General features: G+C 43.3%; 1 protein-coding gene and 1 long non-coding RNA gene across 7 annotated transcripts in view; one reads left to right on the top strand and one right to left on the bottom strand.

The window, feature by feature from the left end:
• LOC139051324 (uncharacterized) overlaps positions 1-18,480 on the top strand; it is a 342,324-nt gene that overhangs the window by 105,975 nt on the left and 217,869 nt on the right. The gene's annotated exons all lie outside the window — the stretch shown is intronic.
• The window catches only part of LOC139051323 (LIM homeobox transcription factor 1-beta-like), a 287,776-nt gene that overhangs the window by 259,915 nt on the left and 9,381 nt on the right, over positions 1-18,480 (bottom strand). The window contains exon 1 of one of the 6 annotated variants that reach the window (XM_070528336.1): positions 5,914-5,972. The exons of the other annotated variants lie outside the window; for them this stretch is intronic. The gene's annotated coding sequence lies outside the window, so the exon portion shown is untranslated. Of the gene's footprint in view, positions 1-5,913; positions 5,973-18,480 lie in introns of those variants that run through there. 6 annotated transcript variants of the gene reach the window in all.

Genomic DNA, 18,480 nt, shown 5'->3' with positions numbered 1-18,480 from the left:
CGTCCGATCGGAATACGGTCGCTGCTGCCGGTAATCGAGCCCGTGACCTTCTGTTTGCCAACAAAGCGCCACGGCCACTTAGCTACCGCGGCGGATAAATAAGATAAACCAATTTGTGTCATGAAAAGACTTGGACTCTATAGGTCATCTAGATTTTGCGGCAGTCATATCCTGGGCGCAATATCCTGCCTCGAACAATGTAACATTTGTACGTATTTGCACCTCACATACCACAAAGTGCGGACACTGCCTCACGTATTGTAGCGAGTCCATGCTATATCGTATACTGCGCTTTTTTCACCAGTGCACTTTCTTTATTGAACAAAGAAGCCAAAAATGTTTTTGCAGCATGAAGAAAGGAGAGGGTACAACATGTATTCGGCCCTTGTGGAGTGTGCACATGCGTCTTCAAAGTGCCTGGAGGGATGTCAGGTACCCATCTCGAACCAGGTAGATTGTAAAACCCCTATTTTGGAGCAGCCGAAGTGTCAAACAGGCGTTATGAATGCCGCGAGCCGGCAGGCTTTGAAGGCCGACGAGCTGACGAAAGAGTTCCATTTGTACACACATCTGTAGACTCAGCTATATACAACACTGGAAGTCGGGAAAAATACGAGCGGTTCAGGTTGTTTCCTATTTTGTACTAGACATGCTTTTTTGGGAGCTGGATGGGAAATACAGAAAGAAATATACATGAACACACACACACACAGGCAGAAACAAGGCACGTGAGTGTGTGCGCGCGTGTGTGTCTGTGTGTGTTTCTTTCCTTTTGTATGTCCCATCTAGATCACAAAAAACATGTATAGGAAGCCTCAACAACGTGTTGACGAAGTAGTTTTATTATCCTATTTTGTATCTTCGTTTAATTGCCGCTGTTTCTCGTATAGCAGGACACGCGTGATCCTTGAGGTCTATATCTTTCGATGCTGTCCCGTTATTTCCGATTATTACGCAACACACATACACACACGTGTATATCTGAATTGTCACTGATATGAACGATAAAATCCAAAACTAAGCTCATGTGAACCTTTGCCATTACGCCGTTGCGTACAACGGAAGTTAGTGGCGTAATGCAGGCTGAACATGTGACACACTATACTTTCGATGATACGAGTGAGAAAGGAGATACAGGGAAGCGACTTACGCCAAGGCGAAAGTGTACTTTAGTGATTACACTGGCCCATCGAATCGAGCCTTGGGTCTCACAGAAATACGAAAAGGATTTTTTTGATGCGCAGCGAAATTTTCCATGGCCTCATGGATATATGGTCTCATCTTATGGTAGACGGTTATGGTCTACGGGATACCCAGGCAATATTCCGCCCCCGATTATCGCCCAGATATGGCACGAACACCTACAATCCATCTTTTGTGCAAGAATGTCAGCTTGACGCGTGAAGCTACTTTTAACGCGACAGCGTGAAGGGCCCCGTGTCGCAGGAAATCCTGTGTCGCCGTCCCGCGACCAGCGTCGATAGTCTTTGAGCGTAAGGTATCATATGCGAACTACGCATACCCAACTACGCAGGCCTTCCGTGTAGCGCAAAGAAGTTACTGAACTAATTAAATTTCTGAAGGTAATATGCGTCAAAGAAATCGTCAAGTACGACTTACACACAACCTACGGACATGATAGCGTCAGATTGTAATTTGAATGTACAAGAAAGCATAACTTTGGTACGCGAAAACTCAAATATAAACCCCCTTTTCCGTGTTTCTACCATTCATGAAGTGGCGCACCGAGCTCGGTTCCTTGCAACAACACCATCCAGATTGCGCTCACCTCCGCGCATTCGCAGCCCACGCAAGAGGCCTCGTCTCTCCAGAAAGCTCGCTTTCGTGCATAACGTTCGCCGCGAGCGTTTCCCAGTAAACATTACGGTTACATAAACTACAGTTGACGGAAAGCGAGAGAAGCAGTCGAGATCTTTGAATTCTATCGCGTTCCACTCTTAAAGGCGAAGCTTAAGCATCCTCCGAATTTTATATATATATATACATATAAACGAGAGGAAATGGGGTTAGCCGAGGGGCCCGAGGTTTTACTCCCAGGGTTTTACTAGGACACCCAAGAAAGTGGATGGGAAAACGACGCCGTGGTAGCTCAATTGGTAGAGCATCGCACGCGAAATGTGAAGGTTGTGGGTTCGGTTCCCACCTGCGGCAAGTTGTTTTTTCATCCACTTTAATTTCCATTACTTTATCGTTTCTTTATTTCATTTATTAAGCACAAGTAATTTCCCCTATGTTGTCCTTGGTATCAGTGTTTGTTGGCTTCTTATGATATGACTATATATATATATATATATATATATATATATATATATATATATATATATACTGCAGATAAAAACCAAGGGAATCGAAAGAATCCACCGCCTAGGCAAAAAGAAGCAAACTGATACTTCTAGGCCAAAACCCGTAATTCTTAAACTACTCGACTACCGAGATAAAGTTTCAATCCTCAAGCACTGCGCGAAGTTAAGGGCTCAGGTTTCTATATCAGTGAAGATTTTTCTCGTAGTATTCGAGAAATAAGAAAGAAGCTGTGGGATCGAACGAAAGAATACCGGGATAGACAGGAAAGGGTGTCGCTAGTCTACGATAAAGTGCGTATAAATGGTCAACTTTTTGCTTGGGATAGTGACCATGAAGATTTAGTTGCAGTCCAAAAAAAAACGAAGAAAAGGACGCCTTACAAAAGAGAGTCACTCGAAGTCGACAGAAGTAACCCTGTTGAATGTGAACGCACGAAGTCTTGCAAATAAAATAGACCAATTCGAAGCTCTTGTTTTAGAAATTACACCTGACATTATTGCTGTCACAGAAACATGGCTTCACTCGGATATCTTAGACCATGAAGTCTTGCCACCGGGATATGTGATTGTGCGCAGAGATAGGGGCACTAGAGGCGGGGGTGTCGCACTTTTCTTTAAGAAAGAACTACGATACACCGTTTTACCAGATAAGCCAGAAATTGAGGCGGTGTGGTGCAAAGTACAGCTGCAGAAAGGCTGCATATTTGTAGGCGCTATCTACAGACCACCTAACGCTGAGACAAGTTATCTAGAACATCTTCTGGATTATATGCATGATCACATGACGAACGGCAAAATAATCATGGCTGGTGATTTTAACTTGCCTGAAATAGAATGGTCGTCAAAAAAAGTGCGAGGTGCTGCGAATGACGCCATATTGGATGTATTGTTCAACTTTAACCTCAAGCAACTCGTACGCGTCCCCACACGTATCCAGGGCAATTCCAGTTATATTTTAGACGTTGTTCTTGTTAGTGACCATTTCCTGAACGACCAGACATCCACCGAAATCTTAGACGGCATATCCGATCATAAATTAGTCCTATGCACACTGCCTCTACCTGGTCTTGTACGACACCACGGCCCTATAAAGCACGTTCTTGCATTCAACAGAGCAGACAACGATGCAATAATCATATATCTCACTCACAAATTTCTTGACTTTTCAGATCTTTGCTCGGATAAAAACTCGTCAAAAGATCATGTATGGTCGCAGTTCAAAGCACACGTCATGCATTGTATTGAAAATTTCGTCCCACTAGAGCGCAAAGTTACAAGAAAATATATTCCATGGATCACCCGCGAAATAATTCATATTAAACGGAAAATTAGTAGGCTGAGGAAAGGTAGGAGGTCTGGTTTAGCCGCTAATATCACCGCTCAGATTTCCGCGCTATCTAAAACATTGAAAAGCAAGATACGCGTTTCAAAATGCACTACTATGGTACCACTCTATCCAAGTTCATGAAAACGTCACCAGCAAAATTTTTGCGTTACGTAAATGGTAAACATAGCGATAGCAAGGCTTCTCCTTCAATAGAAACAAAAGATAAGGCGGATCAATTCAATCGCTACTTCCAGTCGATTTTTACAATCGATAATGGACTAGTGCAACATTCCCAGATTATCCCATCTACCACAAATAAATTACTAGAAACCCCAGAAATAACCGACAGTGGTATACTGTGTCTGCTATTAAACCTTGATGACAAAAAGAGCTCTGGCCCAAACGGGATACCGAACGCTATTCTCAAACAGTATGCAGAACCAGTTAGTAAGTATCTACGCTTAATATTCACAATAGCTATCCAGGATTCACAGATTCCTTCTGAATGGAAAGGCGCAAAAATAATCCCAGTGCATAAATCCGGCGACAAGACGATCCCATCCAATTACAGGCCCATTTCCTCGACGTGTACCAGCTGTAAAATACTCGAGCATATTATCCTCAAATTCATCACAAAGTTTTTCGAATACAATGATCTGCTACACCCCAACCAGCACGGATTCCGGAGAGGTCTATCGACCGTTACTCAACTCGTCGAGATAATGCACGACTTGGCCCAAGGCATTAACGAACACTGTCAAATGGACATAATTTTTATGGATTTCTCAAAGGCGTTTGATCGGGTTTCCCATGAAAAGTTAGTTATCCAGGTGGTCCGCAAACTTGGGGATGGGCCAATGACTCGATGGTTGTCAAACTATTTGTCCGGCCGTCAACAATTTCTGCAATGCAATGACCACGTTTCTGACACATTAAATGTCACATCCGGTGTGCCCCAGGGATCTGTCTTGGCACCAATATTATTTTTGTTGTTTACAAATGACCTGGCAATCAACATTAACGCAAATATTAGGCTATTCGCAGATGACTGCGTACTTTATGAAGAGGTCAAAAGCTACAGTGACCAAAATGAGCTGAACATTGCCCTGAATGAAGTAGTAAGTTGGTGCTCTAACTGGCAAATGGTGATTAATACAGAAAAGCAGTTGCAATGACAATAACAAAAAAGAAAACAAGCCTAGCATTCTCTTATGGTTTTAATAATGTCGCACTCAGAAATGTAACCAAGTACAAATATCTTGGTGTAATAATAACTTCTGATCTCAGCTGGGCAGCTCACACGGAAGCTATAACCACGAAAGCAATGAAAAAAATTGTTTTTCCTTGAGCGGACGCTGCGGCACGCTGACCGTGACACTAAGCCTTTAGCGCACACCACACTTGTCCGACCGATTCTAGAATACGCGAATTCTGGTTCCCTTTCACAAGTATATAGCGGTATCGGCATGCTTGAAAATGTGCAGCGCAAAGCGATTAGATTTATTTTTAGCCGCTGTCGACGCCTTGATTCCCCGACAGAATTGCTACGCAGCGCAGGTTTGCCCTCACTCCAAAGTCGTGCTAAAATCCACCACTTGAAGTTCTTATATATGCTACTGCACAACTATCTTAAGATAGACCACACAACATATGTTGAAACTAAACAAACAAGTCAACTACGTCACACACATGATCTCACACTACAAGAATATGCGTGCAACAACAATACATTCTATTATTCCTTTCTCCCTAGATCCATTCGGGAATGGAATACCATTGACCGACTTATAGTCGAACAGCAAAGAATTGATGATTTCCTTGAGATGTTACATAACTCGCTTAATACGTACTCATCAACCAGATGTCATTTATTTGTACTCTCTATATGATTAGTTTTTTTTTTCTATTAGCATGCTTGTCAATACTCGTATTCATACTTACTGTTGTATGTATATTTTTTATTCTTATTTGTGTTGTTTAGCATACCTACCCTGACAATTACTATTATTACTGTTTCTTTCTGTACCCCACTCCTGTAATAACCCTGCCAAAGGGTTGACAGTAGGTTGAAATAATATATATATATATATATATATATATATATATATATATATATATATATATATATATATATATATATATATATATATATAAACTAAGTTTTAGATAATGAACGGGCTCCAAGGGCTACTCGCCGATCTATTATCTATCCGCCTAGGGCACTACACAGGCGCCACTGATATCCACCTAGCGGGCACTTACAACAGTACGCGCGGGAGCAGTAGCAGACGACTACCCTTTGCAGCAAGGATGGCTGAAGTTCGCGGCTGCAATTTCTCCTTTGTTCGGGTGCCAGACTGCTTCTTCTGCGGTGACAGCTGTAGGGAAGACGCTGACCTCTGTGGGAGAGGGTATGAACACGATGTTACTGGTGTTTGGGGCAACATGGTCCACATACGTGCCAGGTGCATCTCGTACACAAACGCCATGAACTTCATTTACATGAAGTAGATGGAGCTCATGCTAACTAGCCAATAAATCTTGTTGAGTAATGCGATGTCTCGATCGTTTTTTTTAATTCTACCCTTGCCGTAATGCTGCTTCTGTACCTCAATAATACGCACCCGTCGTTAGTGCAGACTTATGTCAAACAAAACCGCATGGTGCGATGTCTGCATATGCCGTTGCGATTTTTCTGCCGATGAATACATGTGACATCGCCGAATAAGTGCAGTCAAAGTAACCTCAACAAGACTAATTGCGAATTTATTGATGGAAATGCGTATACTAGTCAATGAATTCACCAAACGTACGGGTTAATAAAAGCGCTGTTTTAGTGCTGTAAGGCCGATGTAATTCTGCTGCATACGCCGATAAACTGCCGTTCCCGCTGCAGTTTTTGCAATTTTAACTTCCCCAAGGGAGCTGCTTGGAAACGCACAAAGCTAAAGTCTGACTAACCTTTCAGTACTTTTTTTAATGTTACTAGAGAGAGGTGCCACATCAGATATGTAAAGGCAGAGCAGCGCCAAAGTAGATCAGCGCTGGTGGCAAGGCCAGGTTTAGTCTTCTGCGGCGTAAGCGGCGAATAAGAAAGAATTCAGTTGAGTACCAAATTCACATGCAAGAAGGAACTACGTTGTGAAACAAACAAATCACTTGGTGTGTTAAGTCTGCTCAGACAGCATCAAGGTGTGATACTTCCCAAACGTGACGCGATCTTTTCTGCGAAAAATGGAACAAAAATACCATATACACCAACTGTGAGCAATTCTCGCCCTGTACTACCTATTATCTAAACACATTTCCCCCAAAAACCACAATATCTAAGATGCCCTCGGGAGAAAAGAATAAAGCTGTTAAAGAAGCAGTTGCTTGGCATCATTCCGATAAGACACAGCGTGATTTAGATGTTTCACAAATGAGGCAGGGTGAAAACCTCGCAGCTCAAAAGAATCAACAAGAGTTACTCATGAAGCAAATAGCAACAGTTAAACATGTGCGAAGCCACTCATAAAAAGGTTCAAAAACATGAAGTGCGCGACAGCTGGTGTGAGGATTTACCGGGCCGCATAAAACCAACAGCTTCAGTTCTTGCAAACTTTCAGTAGCTTTAACATAAAATACAATGCGCACGTGCAGTCGTGCTGCCTAGCCAGCGCAACGCGGTAATGAAGCGGAAAACAATATAAGCGGCAAATGGCATTCCGAACTTTAGCGAAATGCATTTAAACCGCGTGCGGCACTGCAGACGAACTTCGTCGCTTACGCGTCTAACTATGATTGAGTGGAAAAAACACCGACGCGACAAAGGGAAGGATGAGAACAAGAAATTTCCCGCCGAAGCGATGATCTAATGGTATACCGTTGCTCTCGCTGATGAGACTTTGCGGAGAATGATTAGAACCGTATCGCCGGCATGTTTTCGCCGGTATTTGAGCCCGGAACCCTGCAACAATTCTTCTTCGACATTCCTTGAAGCTTTGGCCACCCCACACATGCGGAGGGGGTTGCCTATTTCGCTCTAAAAACGTGAATAATACAGAGAAGCACTATCAACGACACAACAAACTACGGCGCGCGGCTGGCTCCTCTCCCGCGTGTTCTGCGCAAGGCCGCCACCAGTGGCGCGTCCATCGACGCGCACTACGCGTATTGTCAACCTCACAGAAGGGACGAGTAGAGAAGAAAGCACCGTCGCAGTTGGCAATCCTTTAACTTGTTTCTCAAAAAAAAAAAGATTAGTATATGAATGAGAAGAGTAAAAGGCTGTATTAGTGGATCGATTCTTTTTACGTATTCTTCTTAGGTGCGATCATCATAGTTTTTCTCCCGTCGACTCAAGAAGTGCGATTCCTCGACATCATTAGTGCTGTTCAACTAGTAAAGGAGAAGTGGCATTCGCAACAATAACCATTAAAATGCGGAGAAGTGCTTCTGTTTTTGGACATTTCAGCTTTGTCAGAAGTAAAATAAAAAATTTTGATGTGTGCTCCGACGGTTTTCTTTTTTAAAAGAGAGAAAGAACGACAGGGAGATTAGCCAGGGCAGACTGGCTGGCTACCCTGTGCTGGGGTAAGGGGTGAAGGAAACAGATGATAAGAAGAGACCAATGATCCGGCCTTAGATCCTTAGTTGTTCGCGAAATAATGAAAGTGATAACTTAATGGTGGACTGAGTCACTGCTGAGGTTGCGCCGTTGTCATGTGGATTAGAAGTAAGTCATGGACGGAAAAAAACGACTGCTTCAAATAAAATCCAAAGGATGTCGCCGCCCGCACAACGTAACGCAAGTATTTTAACGAAACAATGTCAGCGTTTCAACAATACAGCGAAACGCGCGGCCTGCTACTGCTACTGCCGTCTCCAGCTCTAAATGGAATGCTCTTAGTTCAAATAGAATGCTGACCCCTCCCTTTTGCACGTCCTAATATTTGTTCTTTTAATGGCCAATACGTGATGAAAAGTAAAGATGGCTTTACGAAGCATGATGGGTAACACTACCTGGGACGGGGGAAGCTATTAAGATGCACTGAACCCATTGGACAAAAGAATCGGTCTTGTTTCATACAGAAATAAGAATGTGTTCACTTAGAGAACTGCTGTACTGAGACGAGAGGAGCATTATAAAACAGCGTTCCAGCGCACAATTGAACACGGACGAGAAAAGAAAGACAACACGAACGCCGGACTTCAACTGAATTTTAGTCATGGAAAACATGTACACAGGGGGAGGGGGGGGGGGGGGGGCTGCTAGTGCGCAGGACCACCCAGAAATATTTCCTTGGTCCAGGCAACAGTCCAGAAGTGTCAAACCAAAAGAAGAATGGAATAAATATTTCCTTGGCTGGACCAAGGAATTATTTTTGGGTGGTCCTGCGCATTAGCAGCCCTCCCGCCCCCTCCCCCTGTGTACATAAAGCCCTGTTTTCCATGAATAAAATTCAGTCGAAGTGCGGCGTTCGTGTTGTCTTTCTCTTCTCGTCCGTGTTCGATTGTGCGCTGGAACGATGTTTCATAATGCTAATCACAACCAACTAGCCCAGCTGTCCATACTAAGACGACAGGAGACGCATCATGACATGCTTCAAACCGAAATTTGGTTCTGTTCTCATAGGGGTGATCATTGATGTATACCACATAAGCAAGGTCTGTAGAGTAGAACTTGTTGCGGGACGAGTTGGTTAAAATCCAATGAATACATTGTTTTGCTAACAGGAGAATAAAGACTTAGGAGGGCAAGTAAGAAACGATAGGTTTCAGCGCTCGACCTATCATTTCTTACTTGCCCTCGTCAGTCTTTATTTTCCTTAGTGCAACAATGTATTCACAATGTCTCTAGGCTTTAGTCTGTATACTGTTCCCAGTGATCTATGGACTATAGACAATGAACTATAGCCAGTATACCATGAATCTGCATACAGGCTGCAGTGTATCAACTCGGGAGAATGCAGCAACGAATGGACACGTGAGCCTATACATTTTTTTTTTCGTTTCGCATAAGGAAAGAAATGAACCCGCCATGGTTGTCACGTGATTGTGGCGTTGTGCTGCCGAATTCGAGGTGGCGGGTTCGATTCCGGCCGCATTTCTTATGGCAGCCAAATGCAAGAAACTCTCGGGTATATAGATTAGGTGCCCGTTGAAGAACCCCAGGTTGTCAAAATTAAGCCGGAGTCCACCACTACGGCGTGCCTCATAACCTAATGGCGGTTCTGGCGCATGAAACCCCAGAATTTAAGTTATTAAGGAAGGAAATGAGCACAAAAATAGAGAGACCGCACTCGCAGTTTCTCGTCAAATTTAACGCTATAAGTACACTCTTAAAAAAAATGTTTACACCTTGTGGGGCACCCGCCGTGGTTGCTCAGTGGCTAGGGTGTTGGGCCGCTGAGCACGACGTCACGGGATCGAATCCCGGCCATGGCGGCCGCATTCCGATGGGGGCGAAATGCGAAAACACCCGTGTACTTAGATTTAGGTGCATGTTAAAGAACCCCAGGTGATCGAAATTTCCGGAGTCCTCCACTACGGCGTGCCTCATAATCAGAAAGTAGTTTTGGCACATAAAACCCCATAATTATTATTACCTTGTGGGGCTTATCTTGTCCCACAGCAATAATTGTTATCTGCCTTGCTTGCGTTTCCTTTCTCCAAAACGCTGCGCTGGCTACTTTCCTGTCAATAATGGTACATGCCGCTGATAACGCTCATGTGGTTCGTGACCTGAAAGTATACTGGGCGCGCAGCGTTAAAGAAAGGAAATGGGCAAAAAAAAAACATACAAAGATGTGTTGCCATCGACGCCTTTTTTTTTTCAGCTGGCGTCTGCTCGGTAGCGTGCCTTGTATAAAATTCTACGACTTGGGAAAACAAGAAGCCAAACTCTCGGTGCATACCCGCGTGAAATAGAACGTGCACTGTAATTACTATGGATCCCTCACACGAGCATCACTGACTTTAACATATACAGTTAACTGATTAGCCTAAAGACGCTTCACCAGAGAGTATGCAACAAAGTTGTTACGTGCACTTGGCATATCTTATGACGGAAAAGAAAGAACAAATAAAAGTGACATTTATTTTGCCAGCACTGGGTGCACAACATACGTGCGTATTTTTATTTCTCAATAACGAAAGAATGACATTATTCAGCTTATTTGTTCTTCCATTCGGACCACCAAGTAAAAACGAAATGGATGGAGGAAGAAGTGTTCTTTAAGCGGACCTGTAACACAGAGCTTCCCGTTTCGGGCTCTCGCTGTAGCTCGGGAAACGTGTGAGATGATAGTTGCAGATGAATTTTGTGAGCTTATTTCGAGACCTGCTTTTTCATCGCAATGTAGTGTAGTAGTGTTAGATAAGCAGAAAATTACTGCTTGCTGCTGGGCCCAACATCCTCAATTAGATCATACTTTCACATTAAGCGAGCTTCAATGTGCAATTGCATCATGTCGCGAAAAGTCTGCTGCTGGGCTGGATGGCATTACGTACAATATGTTAAGAAACCTCGGACCGACAGGTACAAATGCTCTCTTAGACATCTATAATAATTTTTGGATAGAAGAAACTGAACCTGACTTTTGGAAAGTCGCTCGAATTATACCAATTTTAAAGCCTCGTAAGACGCCTTTGTGCCTTGAATCCTTCTGCCCAGTTAGTTTGACAAGTTGTTTGTGCAAAGTAATGGAGAAAATGATTGACGCGCGACTTCAATGGTGGTGCAATGAAACGGATGTGTTGTCCAACTACTTAGTAGGTTTTAGAAAACATAGATGCACAATGGATGCAAAATTAGATATAGTAACCTGTGTGGCACACGAGCGTGCACGTGGAAACGTGACGATAGCAGTATTCCTAGACATCAAGAGGGCTTTTGACGATGTTAGTCACGTTCGTGTTCTGCTAAGTATGTTGGAACTCGAACTGTCTGGCAGGTCCTTGCGATGGATTCCTGAATTTTTATCAGGTCCCAAATATTTGTTCAGACGAGTTAAGGAAAGAGTGCTGAACATGTTGTCAAACAGGGAGTACCACAGGGAAGCGTACGCAGCCCCTTTCTTTTTAGCTGCGTCATGGCTGATTTAACAAGAAGATGGCCATCACAGTTAAAGTTTTCGCTGTATGCAGATGATGTGTGTATTTGGACATCTGAATCTAATGCTCAACTACTTCAGATGGCATTGCAAGACGGCATAAATATCATAAACCAATTTTCGAGAGAGAGAGAAAGAAAGAAAGAAAGAAAGAAAGAGAGAGAGAGAGAAAGAGAGAGAGAGAAAGAGAGAGAGAGAGAGAGGAATGGTTCTATCACACGCAAAGACAGCTGTATTGCCCTTCACTCAGAGGCATTCAAAAATATCACTCTTAATTTGGAAGGACACCCCAATGATTTTCACGCAGCATCGATTTCTTGGCATAATACTTGATAGGCAGCTATCCTGGGCACCCCACATAAAAAAAAAAGAACTCGAAAACGAGGTCAATGCCATAGTCAGTGTACTTCGCAGACTTGCAGGCACATCATGGCGTGGATCAGTATTGTCCATGCTGACTGTTTACAATGCATTAATACGACAAAAAATTGCGTATTCCGCGCCCATCTTACACGAACTTTCCCACACGTCAGAAGCGCGACTTCAAAGACTTTTAGCTAGAGGACTACGCACATGTCTAGGAGTTCCACGAGTGACTTCTAGCTCTCTTGTAATAGCTGAGGGGCGCCAATCACCATTTCCAGTTATGCGAACTACAGAAACATGCCGACATCATCTCTGTCTTCAAACACAGCATAAAAGCCACCCATCGGCTCTAGACATAACGGAACGAGATATAAGCTATGTTCATATAGAAATTCGAGAAAATATTCACATATTGCCAATAAATTAATTTCGGAATTCAGACTCCGTATATATTCCATGGATGCTTACACTTCCGAAAATCGAATTGTCAGTAGACGGCATATTCAGAAAAAGAGACATGTTCCTTCAAGCTGCTCAACTAGCACTTTAGCAGATATATATGCAGTATTCAGGATACACGCACGTCTATACAGATGGCTCCAGTACAGCAACCTCTTCAACGTCATCCTTCATTATACCACAGCTCAACAAACAAGAATCATTTAAGTTATCTCGTGCGACTTCGTTCACAATGGCTGAACTGTTCGCAATCCTATGTGCGATAATATTCATATTGTCAGAAAAGATGCGCCAAAATGGGGTAATTTTCAGCGATTCACAGCCGGCGCTAACATCACTCTGCAGCACAAAAGGGAAAACATTCAGTGATAGTATAATATACGAAACACTTAAAAACCTCAAAAGGGCAAGCGAAGCGAAACATGGAATAGCATTCCAGTGGATACCAGGACATTGTAACATTCCTGGCAACACAGTAGCCGATAAAGCAGCACGACAAGCACACCTCAAAGATGATGCGGTTCCGATCCCAATACCAAAGAATGAATTATGCTGCAATATAAGGACAACGTTTTTCAACATGTGTAGAAACACTTGGTTTGACCTGAATTCTAAGAGCTCGGACACTTCTATCATATTAATACGTTTATTGAAGTCAGATTTTCATTGTCATTAGACAAAACTATGGAAACCCTTATTCATCGATTAAGGCTAGGCACTACCTAAACAAAGCATTTCTTACAAAAAATTGGCCTTGCGGAAACCCAAGAATATGATTGTGGATATGTAGACTGAGATATACATCACCTCCTTCTAGATTGCTCATACCCTGACACAGCAAGAGGCCGACTTAAATCAACCCTGATTAAATTCGTTGATGAATACAGCAATCAAACCCCTGCCCTCAGTCCCTAGCAGCGGCGAAGCGACCGATCACGGTGGCGATCAGACCTGTGACGCAGCACAGGGTGCTAAGAATCCCTGGATCCGGACAGGCCGCCATTGGAATCTGAACCTGGCAATGTTTAACGCTAGAATTTTATATAGTGAGTCGAGTCGAGCAGTGCTATTCGAGGAATTAGCGGGGAATAAACGGTATATAATAGGGCTCAGTGAGGTTAGGAGGACAAATAAAGCATATACAGTGCTAAAAAGCGGGCACGTCCTGTTCTACTGGGGCTTAGCGGAGACACGAGAACTAGGAGTCGGATTTCTGATTAATAAGGATATAGCTGGTAACATACAGGAATGCTATAGCTATAACGAGAGGGTGGCAGGTCTTGTGAAACTTAAGAGGCACAAACTGAAGGTCGTACAGACCTACGCGCCTACATCCAGTCATGATGACCAGCAAGTCGAAAGTTTCTATGAAGGCGTGAAATCGGCGAGGGGTAAAGCCAAACAAAATACACTATACTGATGGGCGACTTCAATGCTAGGGTAGGCAAGAAGCAGGCTGGAGACAAGTCAGTGGGGGAATAGGGCATAGGTTCTAGGAATAGCAGGGGAGCGCTATTAGTAGAGTTTTTAGAACGGAATAAAATACGGATAATGAATAGCTTCTTCAGCAAGTGGGATAACCGAAAGTAGACGTGGAGGAGCCCGAATGGCGAGACTAGAAATGAAATAGACTTCATACTCTGCGCTAACCCTGGCATCATACAAGATGTGGACGTGCTCGGCCAGGTGCGCTGCAGTGACCATAGGATGGTAAGAACTCGAATTAGCTTAGACTTGAGGAGGGAACGGATGAAACTGGTACACAAGAAGCTGTTGAATGAGTTAGCGGTAAGAAGGAAAATAGAGGAATTCCGGATCAAGCTACGGAACAGGTATTCGGCTTTAACACAGGAAGAGGACCTTTGGTTGAAGCAATGAACGACAATCTTATGGATATCATTAAGGAGTATGCAGTAGAAGTCGGGGGTAACCTCGTTAGACAGGATACCGGTAAGCTATCGTAGCAGACGAAAGATCTTATTAAGAAACGCCAATGTATGAAAGCCTCTAACCCTACAGCTAAAAAAATTATGGGGTTTTACGTGCCAAAACCACTTCCTGATTATGAGGCACGCCGTAGTGGAGGACTCCGGAAATTTCGACCACTTCGAGTTCTTTAACGTGCACCTAAATCTAAGTACACGGGTGTTTTCGCTCCCATCGAAGTGCGGCCGCCGTGGCCGGGATTCAATCCCGCGACCTCGTGCTCAGCAACCTAACACCATAGCCACTGAGCAAGAACGGCGGGCAACCCTACAGCTAGAATAGAACTGGCAGAACTTTCCGAATTAATCAACAAGCGTACGGCAGCTTACATAAGGAAGTATAATATGGATAGAATTGAAAATGCTCTCAGGAACGGAGGAAGCCTAAAAGCAGTGAAGAAGAAACTAGGAATAGGCGAGAATTAGATGTATGCGTTAAGAGACAAAGCTACCAATAGCATTACTAATATGGATATGATAGTCCATGTGGCTAAGGAGTTCTATAAAGATTTATACAGTACCAGTGGCACCCACGACGATAATAGAAAATGGAATAGTCTAGAGGAATTCGACATCCCACAAGTAACGCCAGAAAAAGTAAAGAAAGCCTTCGGAGCTATGCAAAAGGGGATGGCTGCTGGGGAGGATCAGATAACAGCATATTTGTTGAAGCGGGGTGGGCAGATTGTTCTAGAAAAACGGGCCACCCTGTATACGTAATGCCTCATGACCTCAAGCGTACCGGAATCTTGAAAGAACCCCAACATAATCTTAATCCATACGAAAGGGGACGCCAAAAACTTGAAAAATTATAGACCGAACAGCTTACTGTCCGTTGCTTACAAAGTATTTACTAAGGTAATCGCAAACAGAATCAGGAGCACCCTAGACTTCTGTCAACCAAAGGACCAGGTAGGATTTCGTAATGGCTATCAAACAACAGACCATATTCACACTATCAATCAGGGGATAGAGAAATGTGCGGAATATAACCAACCCTTATATATAGCTTTCATTAATTACGAGAAAGCGTTTGATTCAGTCGAAACCTCAGCAGTGATCCACGCATTATGTAATCAGGGTGTAGACGAGCCGTATGTAAAAATACTGGAAGATATCTATAGCGGCTCCACAGCCACCATAGTCCTCCATAAAGAAACAACAAAATCGTAATAAAGAAGGGCGTCAGGCAGGAAAATACGATCTCTCCAATGCTATTCACAGCGTGTTTACAGGAGCTATTTAGAGACCAGGATTGGGAAGAATTGAGGATAAAATTTAATGGAGAATACCTTAGTAACTTGCGATTCGCTGATGATATTGCCTTGCTTAGTAACTCAGGGGACCAATTGCAATGCATGCTTACTGACCTGGAGAGGCAAAGCAGAAGGGTGGGTCTAAAAATTCATCTGCAGAAAACTAAAGTAATGTTTAACAGTCTCGGAAGAGAACAGCAATTTACGATAGGTAGTGAGGCACTGGAAGTCGTAAATGAATACATCTACTTAGGACAGGTAGTGACTGCGGATCCGGATCAATAACCAGAAGAATAAGAATGGGCTGGAATGCGTTTGGCAGGCATTCTCAGATCATGAACAGCAGGTTGCCATTATCCCTCGAGAGAAAAATGTATAACAGCTGTGTCTTACCAGTACTCACCTACGGTACAGAAACCTGTAGGCTTACGAAAAGGGCTCTACTTAAATAGAGGACGACGCGGCGAGCTATGGAAAGAAGAATGATGGGTGTAACATTAAGGGATAAGAAGAGAGAATGGGTGAGGGAACAAACGTGAGTTAATTACATCTTATTTGAGATGAAGAAAAAGAAATGGGTATGGACAGGGCATGTAATTAGGAGGGAAGATAAGCGATGGTCATTAAGGATTACGGACTGGATTGCAAGAGAAGGGAATCGTAGCAGGGGGCGGCAGAAAGTTAGGCTGGCGGATGAGATTAAGAAGCTTGCAGGGACAAGATGACCACAATTAGCACATAATCGGGGTAGTTGGAGAAGTATGGGAGAGACCTTTGCCCTGCAGTGGGCGTAGCCACGGCTGATGATCAAGATAATTAAATTAGACCGCAGACATTTCAGTTTAAATAAACTTTTGGGACCTTGGCCAACAACTACCTTGCAGAAGAGCGCTTTAAAAGCCCTGAAGACTTTTTCTTGAAAACAGCGGCATTGCTGGACGTTATTAACGTTTTTATTGTTCCTTTCTTTTCCATGCCGCTGTATATATGCATGTGTTTTTCAATTATTTTATGTTGATTGTCCTGTTGTGATAATATGTGATAAGGCATTTACACGATGTATGTACCACCCACTGACTAGAGAGTCTGTTATTAGGCGACAGTAGCATTTGTATGGTATGAAAAACTTTATTTAGGTCCTGAGGGATCAGTCTGGGAATGATGCGGGCCGCTCCCACGTCGGGACAGAGAGGCCGAGCCCGTCTGAGACTTTTGTATCTCTGAGACTTTTTTTTAAATAAGTGTGGTGACACTTACCTTGTATATTGTATGTACCATGTGTTTCCTACGTCGTAGTCTTCCTGTGAAAACGTTGCGTGGCAAGACCTGGTGCTTATGTGAAAATATTATTTGATATGTAGTCTTGAACTCTGTATGTTGTATAATGAAACAGTTCAAGAGATAAGAAGTAGCCGGCGCCTTAATTTGTGCGTCAACATCTTCTTATATTATATCAATAAAAAAACAAAACGAGATGGTTTCGTTGGCTGCACGGTTGCACGGTGTCACGGGATGTGTGTTACCCTCCAGTTTTATGAATGACGGAGCCGCGCCGCGTATTTATTGCATATTCGTGTTATAGCTCTAATGGAAGTTCGCATGATTCATATAGATAGCAATGTGAGCGTTGGATTAAACATTGCGTTCCCAGGCAGAGGCTCGATCGACCCTCTTCCACAGAGTACCCCTGTTTCATAGGTGCCAGCCGCAGCCGCTATCACTTGCACGTCGCAATCCCGCAGTGTGTGCACACAATTGAAGAGGAAACACGATAAATAACAAATCATCGCGATAATGGAATACACTCCGATACCATACAGCAGAATTTGAGCAGTGATTCAACAATATGGTGGTTCAGGCGAGTTGGTATCGCATTTAGATCGCAGGAGGGACAAAGATAAGCACTCAACCGCCCTGGTCTTTGAGCAGCGATATTTTTCCCAACTATGGAAAGGCCTAAATCATGCCTGTTTTGGCGAACGTGCCAATTTAATGATATTTTTTCAATTGTTTCCCTTCTTGCGCTTCGTCAGTGGTCCGCGTGGCGCTACGTCCCCACCTTATATTCAGCATGCTTTTAAACAATAGTCTTCGGCTAAAATAACGTCCGACATACCATATATAGTTTAAGGAATCTGCACAGGGGTATCGCAAACTCCAGCATGGCGGTGCAAGATAAAAATTAGCGCGTCATCGTCGTGTGTGCAATGTCAAGAAGTTGGCGACATCAACCATTATTTGTAAGATTGTTCTCAGTTTGATAAAGTTCGCAAAGTGTTACTACGAAGACCAAAATTGCACCACACAGAAGCACGAGTGACATTTTATTCTCACGAGGACACTGGATGTGCTGCACCTCTCAGGAGAGAGGTGCAGCAACAAACACTCATCTTCCTCATATCCGTTAAGATTTCTTATATATATTTAAGTGGGATGGACTCAAACGTTTTTTTTTTTGTAATTCAGTTTCGTTTCTTTCTTTAATAAAAGTACGCCGGACGTAACTTTTGAATTCCGGGAATGTTTTCATGTTTGATACGACAGTCGTACGGGAAAATTGAGTTACTTTTTTATGAGCATGAATGGCGTGGCCCTGTTATTTACGAAAATATATCCGTGGAACGTGTCGGGGTAATTGTTGATGAAACCTGAAGTAACAGTGCAATT

Source organism: Dermacentor albipictus, unplaced genomic scaffold (genome assembly GCF_038994185.2).
Source record: "Dermacentor albipictus isolate Rhodes 1998 colony unplaced genomic scaffold, USDA_Dalb.pri_finalv2 scaffold_11, whole genome shotgun sequence".
NCBI classification, from domain to species: Eukaryota; Metazoa; Arthropoda; class Arachnida; order Ixodida; family Ixodidae; genus Dermacentor; species Dermacentor albipictus.
Note: the sequence above shows the minus strand (reverse complement) of the source record. Positions and strands in the feature narration are given on the sequence as shown.